The sequence below is a fragment of the Tiliqua scincoides genome, chromosome 5, assembly GCF_035046505.1.
Source record: "Tiliqua scincoides isolate rTilSci1 chromosome 5, rTilSci1.hap2, whole genome shotgun sequence".
In the NCBI taxonomy this organism is placed as follows: Eukaryota; Metazoa; Chordata; class Lepidosauria; order Squamata; family Scincidae; genus Tiliqua; species Tiliqua scincoides.
The window spans coordinates 13,700,770-13,709,778 of record NC_089825.1 but is presented as its reverse complement, the minus strand read 5'-3'; the positions used below and the strand labels follow the sequence as shown (position 1 = coordinate 13,709,778).

Sequence of the window (9,009 nt, the reverse complement as noted above, 5' to 3'; positions counted from 1 at the left end):
TCCTTTGGAAGCTGTACACTGCTGATTTCCAGTAAAGACCTTAATGCCCTGTTTGTGGACATCCTTAAAACATTGGGGTGTCTACTGTGGGAAATGGGAGCTAGGTTTGCCCATGGTCTTCTGAGACCCAACTATATGTGTAAGGAAGAGGGAAAAAAAAACAACACCAAGCTACATGTCCTAACTTGTCTCACTGATTGAGAACCTGATCGCTGAGCCCTGTGTGCTGGCTTAGTGCTGGTGCACAGTGTCACAAATATGCCATAAGGCATGCCTGTGACACATTCCATGGGCCCAGTGCTGGAGCTAGCCCAGCGTGTGCCTGCACTGGGCCAGCTCCAGTGCTGGGCCCATGGTCCACCACCCGGCAGCCTGCCTGAACTGCCGGGGGCCGGAGAGGTAAGTGGGGGCAGCAGAAGGGAGATATTCTGGAGTGGAGGGAGGGTGGGGAGAGGTATGGCAGGAGAGAGAGCGGGGCAGGAGGGGGTGGGACCGGCATTGCTCAGCTCCACCAAATCCTGAGCCCCGTGTCAGGCTTCACAGCCCAATATACTTGACAACCTTCAGTCTCGAAAGACTATGGTATAACTATAAGCCTACAGCACCCGGTATTCCCAGACGGTCTCCCATCCAAGTACTAACCAGGCCTGACCCTGCTTAGCTTCCGAGATCAGACGAGATCGGGAGATAGTGTTCAGTATAGGGAGATGGTTGGCAACCTTCAGTCTCGAAAGACTATGGTATAAGCCTACAGCACCCGGTATTCCCAGGTGGTCTCCCATCCAAGTACTAACCAGGCCTGACCTTGCTTAGCTTCCGAGATCAGATGAGAGGCATAGGTTTTGCTGTAATGGCCCGGAATATGGGACTCCTTAATTCTGCGCTGGCTCAAGAGCCACCACAGAATCGAGTAACCCCTTTGCAGGGCTACTTCCCTTACCTGGGGGAAGGGGATGAAAGTACCCTTCCCCCAAGGAGTTGTCGTGGGCTGCCCGGTGCATGCTGGATACCGTGGAAACCATTTTTGGTGCCGCGGCAACCCCGTGTGCCAGGCGGCTCAGGATTGGGCTGTCACTCTGGTGATGTATAAAATAAGAATGTTAAAAGCACTTTATACATTGAAAAGCAAATAGTTAAGAATAATTGGGGGGGGGGGGAAGAAAAGAAAATATTCTAACACCATTTGCATACATTGTGAACACTGCCCGTGCCAACTGTTTAAATGGAGACACTGTTCATTTGCCAAGATAAATAAACAAATCAGACCAAAGCACTACGGATCTACAGATTTCCTATGTATTTTGGCACAAAAACAGCATTTGCAGAAGGAAGACTTGGAGAATGGGAAATGTCAGCCCTTCTGTGCAAGTTTTTTCCTCTTGGTGTTTTGGAATTGAAATGGATAACAACAGAGGAGCCAACGCGGTTTGGAGGAAATAGCTTAGTAGTACGATCAGATGCTGCACTGATTGAGGCCTATAAAAGAGAAACATGCAGTGACAATGGGAAAGACAAGTAGAAACCGAAGGTTATGACTGTAACCTTGCGGTGAACTGTGGCTCAGATAGAAAAATGGAAGGAAGGGGAGGTCTGGGATGGGCTCGATTATGGTTCACTTCACCTTGCCAGTCCCTGAGCGGCATGACACCTGTGCTTCTTGGGGAAATGCTGCACTGAATAATATCCCCACGTCACCACCATTTTCTTGGTGCATTGTGTACAGATTATGGCATAACAGCTGCAATCCTCTGTATGCATGCTCACCTAAGAGCAGTGGCATAGCTAGAGGGGGTGCAAGGCACTTAGTTTTGCAGGGAACTTCGCCGTGGTGTGCAAACTGCCCCTCCCCTTTGGAGCCATTCTCAACAGTGGGAGCAGAATGGAGGTGAATGCCACAGTGAGGCTCCCTGCAAAACTTAAGTGCTTTGTACCTCCTCTAGCTACGCCACTGCCTAAGTGGATGTTCCATTCAGTTCACTGGGGCTGACTTCTGATAGAAATGCACTATACGCTGATGACTATTGACACTATTGTAGCTGGGGGGGCAGTGCACTAAGTTTTGTAGGGAGCCTCCCTGCAGCATGCAAGCGGTTCCTCCCCCTCCCTTTGGGAGCCATTCGCCTCCGTATCCCCTCCCCACATGGCTCCAAAGGGGAGGAGAGGAGCCGCTTCCACGCTGCAGGGAGGCTCCCTGCAAAACTTGGTGCACCACCCCCCTCTAGCTACGCCAGTGACTATTGACATGTTAAAAAGGAGTGTGGAAGGCAGACATCAGCCCAGTTGGGAAATATGCAGTCAGAATGCAGGACTCACATTCATATAAAAGTATTATGGGAAATGTACAGGCAAAAGATTCTGTCCAACTTAACCAGCTACTTTAAGGCAGAACAACATCTTGCAAGTCAAGCACAGGATTCCTCATACTGTGATTATCTCATAACACTAATGTGGGGAAGAGGGACACATTCATGGGAAGGAAGGGATTCTCTGCCCTTTCCTGGCCTACCGACTCTTCTCTGCTAATGCCCTGTGGACTTTTTTAATAGCTGTTTTATTCCCATCTGGGTTTTCTAAGAGCTGAACTACATGAATACGCACCTCCCCTGAATCCACACATATCTTCCCCAAACGAGCCTATCATGTGGAGAACCAGCGCATGCAGCTTCTGTCTGCCCACCTAGTGTACAGTCCCTGTGCCCTGTTATCCCTCCATGTACATGTTGATTTACTACCTTAAAACTGAGCTCTTCCCCCCCCCCATTCCTTGTTGTTTCTTTGATTCCTTTGCACATATGTACATAGACACATACCTTTTCTTAACTGGAAGTGGGTGAGATGTGTCATTTTCTCCAGTTCTGGTGGCTTTTCCTGTTGTCAACATTTCAAAGAGATTGCTGTATCCAGAAGATACATTGACTGAGTATTACATTCGTGTCAAATCTTGGACCCGGATTTGATCTGCGGTGGGCAGCATGAACTGGAATGCTGCCAGATACCACCTTGGGTCTGCCGCTCCCACCTCTGTATTAAAAGCCAAAACAAACAAACAAACAAATTCAATTGTGCAGGATTTCCAGTTTTATTTAATGAGACCATGAGAATGAAGGAGCTCCTTTGTTTGCTTAGTCCCTGTAAGGGAAGCTAGAAACCCCACAACCCCACATTTAAAAAAAAACAACAAACCTGCATGGTAAGGAGGTGGAGCACATGTTTTTGGGCTATGGAGCATGTTCAGATAGGTGGGAAAGAACCAGATTAGACTAGTGGATTGGGAGGTGTGTCTGGATTGGCATGACCTGACTTTAGGCAGGTTGCAACAGCACTGAAGAGAGGAGAAAAACGATTGGGGACAAACTGACAGAGAAAGAGGAAAAAGAAGAATGGGAAAGAGAGATGAGGAAATTGGAGGATAGAAACAGTAAAAATAGTACAGAAAATGAAGATTTGGAGTGCTTCCTATAGGGCACATTGGGGTTAAAGATGGTTCTGGGGAGGTCAAAGACTTCTGATGCAAGGTAACTTTTTATTGCTGCACCATAATGAAGAAAGAATAGTGGATATTTTAAGGGGCATGTCTTCATCCCCTCTTTCATAATTTTATATTTTGTTTTCTTGTTCTTTGCTGGCAAGATGACTCCGAAGCAAATTATTCCCCCCATTTTCCTTAAAATCCAGATGTCTCAAGCTGCAAGAGAGCTGCGGTGGAAGAAGTTTTCTCCCCCTCCCCCACCCCGTGACATTCTTTAATGATGTATGCCAACCTAATTTTAAAGACTCTCTTTTTCAGAACAGCCTTCCTGATTTTTCTCAGGAGCAGTGTACATTCTGTGCCATCCGTCTGCCTGGTGACAAGCCGCTCTTGATTGCCAGGCATCTGTCATGCCAAGCATGGATGGATGAGAAGAACACACTCTCCAAGGTTCAGATGCTTCTTAAACCATGTAGGATTGCCTTAGCTATAGATTTATAAGAAAAGGCATCCTTGCAACAAGACCCATCTCACACGGTTCTTGCAAGGATTACTGAAACAAAGTATATTAAGTACTTACTAAGAATCATGAGTGTGTATGTGTGTATGTATCTCCTAACTCAACTGTACACTCAGTATACAAGTTCCCACTCCAGATCAACTCAAAGGATTGAGTACATTCCCAGCACAATCTTATACATGTATATTCAGAAGGGAGTCCTATTGTACTAGGAGGAACACTTAGGACAGTGTGTATAGGGTTGCAGCCCTGGGCCTGGGAGAATAACAGGATCATTCATCCAGGTGATTAAACCAAAAGCACAGTGGTAATGCAGAGGTCAGCCAGGTCAGGTACTAGCCAAGGGCCATTGCTTATCAAAGGACCCTTCAGGCCAGTCTGATCCCGGACTCTTCATTGTCAATAGCAGTAGTAGCATCCAATCCACCATCAGAGGGCTGGTAGATGGTGCCATGGGGAGTCCAGAGCAGAATTCAACCCCGGGGATCCCAGCAACTGTAAAGCCAGATTCATTCAGAAATAAACTTAGAGATACCCTCTCCGAAGCCATTTATTTCTTAACTGAGATTGTATCAGAGTGACAAGTATTTTGCTATGGTTGTTGTTGGCATCCTTCAGTCTGGGAAGACTATGGTATTGTGCTCTGAATGGTGGTTCTGGAACAGAGTGTCCTCTCCAGAGTGTGAAGGCTGGGTAAAGTAGATATGGAGGATAGACTGTTTCCCATGCAGCAAATCCCCCCTCTCCACGTCGCTGAAATGGTCCAATGGAAAGGCAGAGGCCAATACGGTTGACTCCAGCAGCGTCACAGGAGTTGCCAGAACGTGACTGTGTTCAGCCATGAACTGCCTCAGGGACTCCGGCTCCGGATTTTGTCTCAAGGTTGACTCCTGAAGCCTTTTCCATAACTGGATGTAGCCACAAGGCAGTGGAGGTTTGGGATCAGAGTTTTCTTTCTCTCAGATGAGCTGCCTTCCCAGGCTGACGAGTCCCATCTACCCGGTTTTGCTATGATTACAGTAATTATAGTGCAATCACAAAGCTGCCATTCCATAAACCGCTAGATTTCAGACAGTGTACTGTTTGGCACAAATGCTCAACAATGTACATTAGACAGTTCTCAAATCTGTGCTCATTAACCATGTACAAGGAAATGATGATGGTAGAAAAGCCATGATGAATCTGACCAAACACGGGCTACTCTGTGCACTGCATGGCTGGGAAGGATGACCACTTAGAGACGAATTCTATGCATGTCTACACAGAAGTAAGTCTCATTATAGTCAATGGAGCTTACTCCCAGGTAAGTGTGGATAGGATTGCAGACTCTGGCTCTTTGGCTGGAACTCTATTCTAAGAGTTCCATTCTAAGAGTCCCTGTATGCTGCTCGGCCAATATCCTAAAAGTGATAGGAAGAAAGTCTTCCTAAATTCAGTGCTGCAGGCAGTTGCTGAACGCAGGGTCACCTGGGAATATAGCTAAGGAGCAAGATGGCATGGAGGGGACTGGGCTAGTCAGCACAATCCCATTTGCTCCCACCATGAACATGCTGTTCCTAGTTTTATAATTCCTTAATGGGCAAAGCGTGTACAGTCAATCTTGAGATTACACATATGGCAGTGGTAATGTCGGGGGGCGGGGGTGATGACATTCCTAAAGTCAACTCAGTGGCAAACCGCACATTCAAATACGCAGAGCTTTGTACATAATGCAGAAGTTAAAAACTGAACAACGGAGAACTACTCAACCATCATCAGTTCCACACTGGAAACAAAACCAGGTAATTTGGAACTTGAACATCTGGGGAGACCATATCAGGTGAGGAGCACTTCAGGAGCATTCCTTGGCAATAACCCTCTCTTCAAGATCAATATTAAAGGCCCCAGATTCCTTTCTTGCTTTGCATCTGGTCACTGTGTTGTTGATCCCAAATGAATTTTTTTTTAACACACAGACTCCTGTGTCCATTCTTACGATCAAAACCTGATTGTTAGACCAGAAGATGGCAGTAGCACCTTTCTTTACTTGTGCTGGTTTTGTGCCATTCGGAAACATAACCTAATTGACAATTGTTCTATAATATCAGAAGGAAAGGAGGACATGGATGTAGTCAAACCAATTACCAGATTTTTCTTTAAAGAAAAAACAATTTCACCTAACATGGCTGTTACTGTTCAGGAATCTTCAGCCCAGCACTTTCTGCTTCTCGTCTTTCATTTTAATGGGTATAATTGCTCTGGAAATCTGCCATCCCCCAAGCCATATGGCCAATATTATACACATGGTATTAACACACAAATTAATTTGCAGTGATCTGATTTATCTGTACCTCACTTATCCCAAACTCTTCTACATATCCTTCATCATTATCATCATCATCAGCAACATAATCCTTAGCACCGATGTTGTGCTTGTCGAGTGTTTGAAGCACATCACATACATTATCTCAGTAATGCTTACAAGAAGTTAAGGAAGCTAAGTTAATATTATTATCCCCATATTACCATGTGAACTAAGGCAGAGAGATACTACCTTGCCTACGGCTACCTTGTGAATGACAGGTATGAATGCTGAACCTTGTTCACACATCAGTCACTATGATAAGGAAGTGCTTAGAAATCCAGTCTCTTGTAAAGGAATATTTTGAATGCCCCCCCCCCCCAATTCAGATGGAGAAAGCTGAAAAATATATTTCCATAATAGCAAGACATGTACCATAAGTGGTTTGTTTTTCAAGATATCTATATTCATCTAAACCACATGGACTCTGTATATTGAAGACCTGAGTTCCTTATTTGTTTATTCATTTATGCGCTCACTCAAAGCGAGACAGAAATGCAACAATTATCTTCCATGATTTTGTGTTATTCTGGTATTGAATTTCAATGGCACTGCCATACAGGTTGTCTCTGGGAATGTTTCAGAGTGCTGGTATTGCCTATGAATAATAATAACAAAAATCAAAAGACCTTGAAAACACCTGGACATTCTAGGAGTAAATGAAATCACTACACACCAGCTGCAGAAAGCAGCCTTAAGTGGAACAGCACACATATTATGAACTAGGTTGTGTCCTTGCGACAGACCCGATAGCTTTATATTCAACAGACTAAATCTAGCCACTGATATCTGCCATGCTCTGCATAAGACGAAGAAGAAGAAGGTGGTCTTCATATCGATGGCCCACTCTTCCTCCAAGAAGCTTTTTATCCCCACAATCTTCTGTTACAATCAATCAATCAATCAATCAATCAATCAATCAATCAATCAATCAATCAATCAATCAACAGTATTTATATACCGCTTTTCAACTAAAAGTTCACAAAGCGGTTTACAGGGAAAAATCAAATAACTAAATGGCTCCCTGTCCCAAAAGGGTTCACAATCTAAAAAGATGCAAATGAATACCAGCAGACAGCCACTAGAACAGACAGTGCTGGGGTGAGGTGGGCCAGTTACTCTCCCCCTGCTATAAAAAGGAGCACCCACTTGAAAAAGTGCCTCTTACCCAATTAGCAGGGGTTACCCTGCATGTGCCCGATCTTGTCTGATCTCGGAAGCTAAGCAGGGTCAGGCCTGGTTAGTACTTGGATGGGAGACCGCCTGGGAATACCGGGTGCTGTAGGCTTACACCATAGTATTTCGAGACTGAAGGTTGCCAACCAACCAATCTATGGTGTTAGGCTGACAGAGCCCAAGAAATGAGTCATGGCTGAGTAGGTATTCCAACTGAGATGTCCCTCACCTTGTTGCATGTGCCATTATCATAGCTGGTCCATTTGGCTGTGATGTAGAGAGGTTCTTCTATGTCACAGCACCCAGATGGTAGAAATGCCTGCCTTGGGAGGCCCATCAGGCCCTCCCATGAATGGTCCTTTGCCAGGTAGTCAAACCATTTGCTATTTTGCCAAGCTTGCAAATAAAGTTCTACAAGTGGTTTGACAATTTTGACCAGGTCCTGGCAGCGACTATACACCTCACATAGCATCCATCCTAATCCTGGTCAGAAGCATGCCTTGTCTCTACTCACTTGGTGCAATGAGAAGAGTCCCTGCAGCACATTTAAGCAAAGTAAATGCACCAGATTGAATTTGAAATAACAGATGATTGGAATGTGGACCACTAATTAGCTGCGTATTTTTATCCACTCATATATTTAAAGAGAACTGAGTGTATAGCCTGTCAATAACACAGTAGCATTCAATGCCTGCCAACTATCTAGATGCCTCTAGCTATTGTATAGAACATGATTAATCTCCACTTTTACTTTTCTGGCACTGTTTTCTTCCAGTTATTTACAAAAAAAGAAAAAAAAAAGATTTTAATTCCTTCCAGGTTAGGTTTGGATTTGTTTGAACCTAACACATTGTCTGGGCACATCTTAGTTATGCAGGCTTGAAAGGACCTTGGCGCTGTGTTGCAAAAAGGTGTGAGAAAGTTATACGGGGATCAAAAACAGTGTGAAAGCATGCAAATATTTCAGTCTACTCGAGCACCAAGTTCACAGAGAGCATTTTAAGGTCTTTTGCAGTGGCAATCCTGTGCGTGAAATGAGCCTGAAATTCACAGGGCCTCTTGACGAATCATGAACACATCTCTTCTGGGACATATTTGTAACACTTCCCATGCCACATTTACATGTTCAGATGATGCATGTTCAAATGCTGACGTGATTTAGAACTGATGCCAATGTTTCACGAGAAAGGTGACTTTTGCAGTGAATTCTCAGGATTCTTCCCTAGGAGAAACATCTGATGATTTTCAAGGGAACCCAAACAACATAAAACAAGTGAAATTTCTCAGGAGCCCCTAGAACGGTTGTGTCGGATTCGTTTCATTCAGCGGGCCGAATAGCATGCATGTTGCCTGCTGAGGTCCAGAGTAATGTCATAAAGCAGGAAGTGATGTCATTAAGCAGATCAAGTCCAGAAATAAGCACTTTTTTCTCACTTAGAAACTCATTAGCTGCAAATGACAGAAGAGAAAATGTGCAAATATTGATTATATTTTCAAGATATG

The 9,009-nt window shown here is 44.6% G+C and overlaps 2 pseudogenes; one reads left to right on the top strand and one right to left on the bottom strand.

Moving 5' to 3' along the window:
* Positions 1-593: 593 nt before the first annotated feature.
* On the bottom strand, positions 594-716 carry LOC136654931 (5S ribosomal RNA; annotated as a pseudogene).
* Positions 717-7,501: 6,785 nt separating this feature from the next.
* LOC136655087 (5S ribosomal RNA) lies at positions 7,502-7,618 on the top strand (annotated as a pseudogene).
* Positions 7,619-9,009: the final 1,391 nt, after the last annotated feature.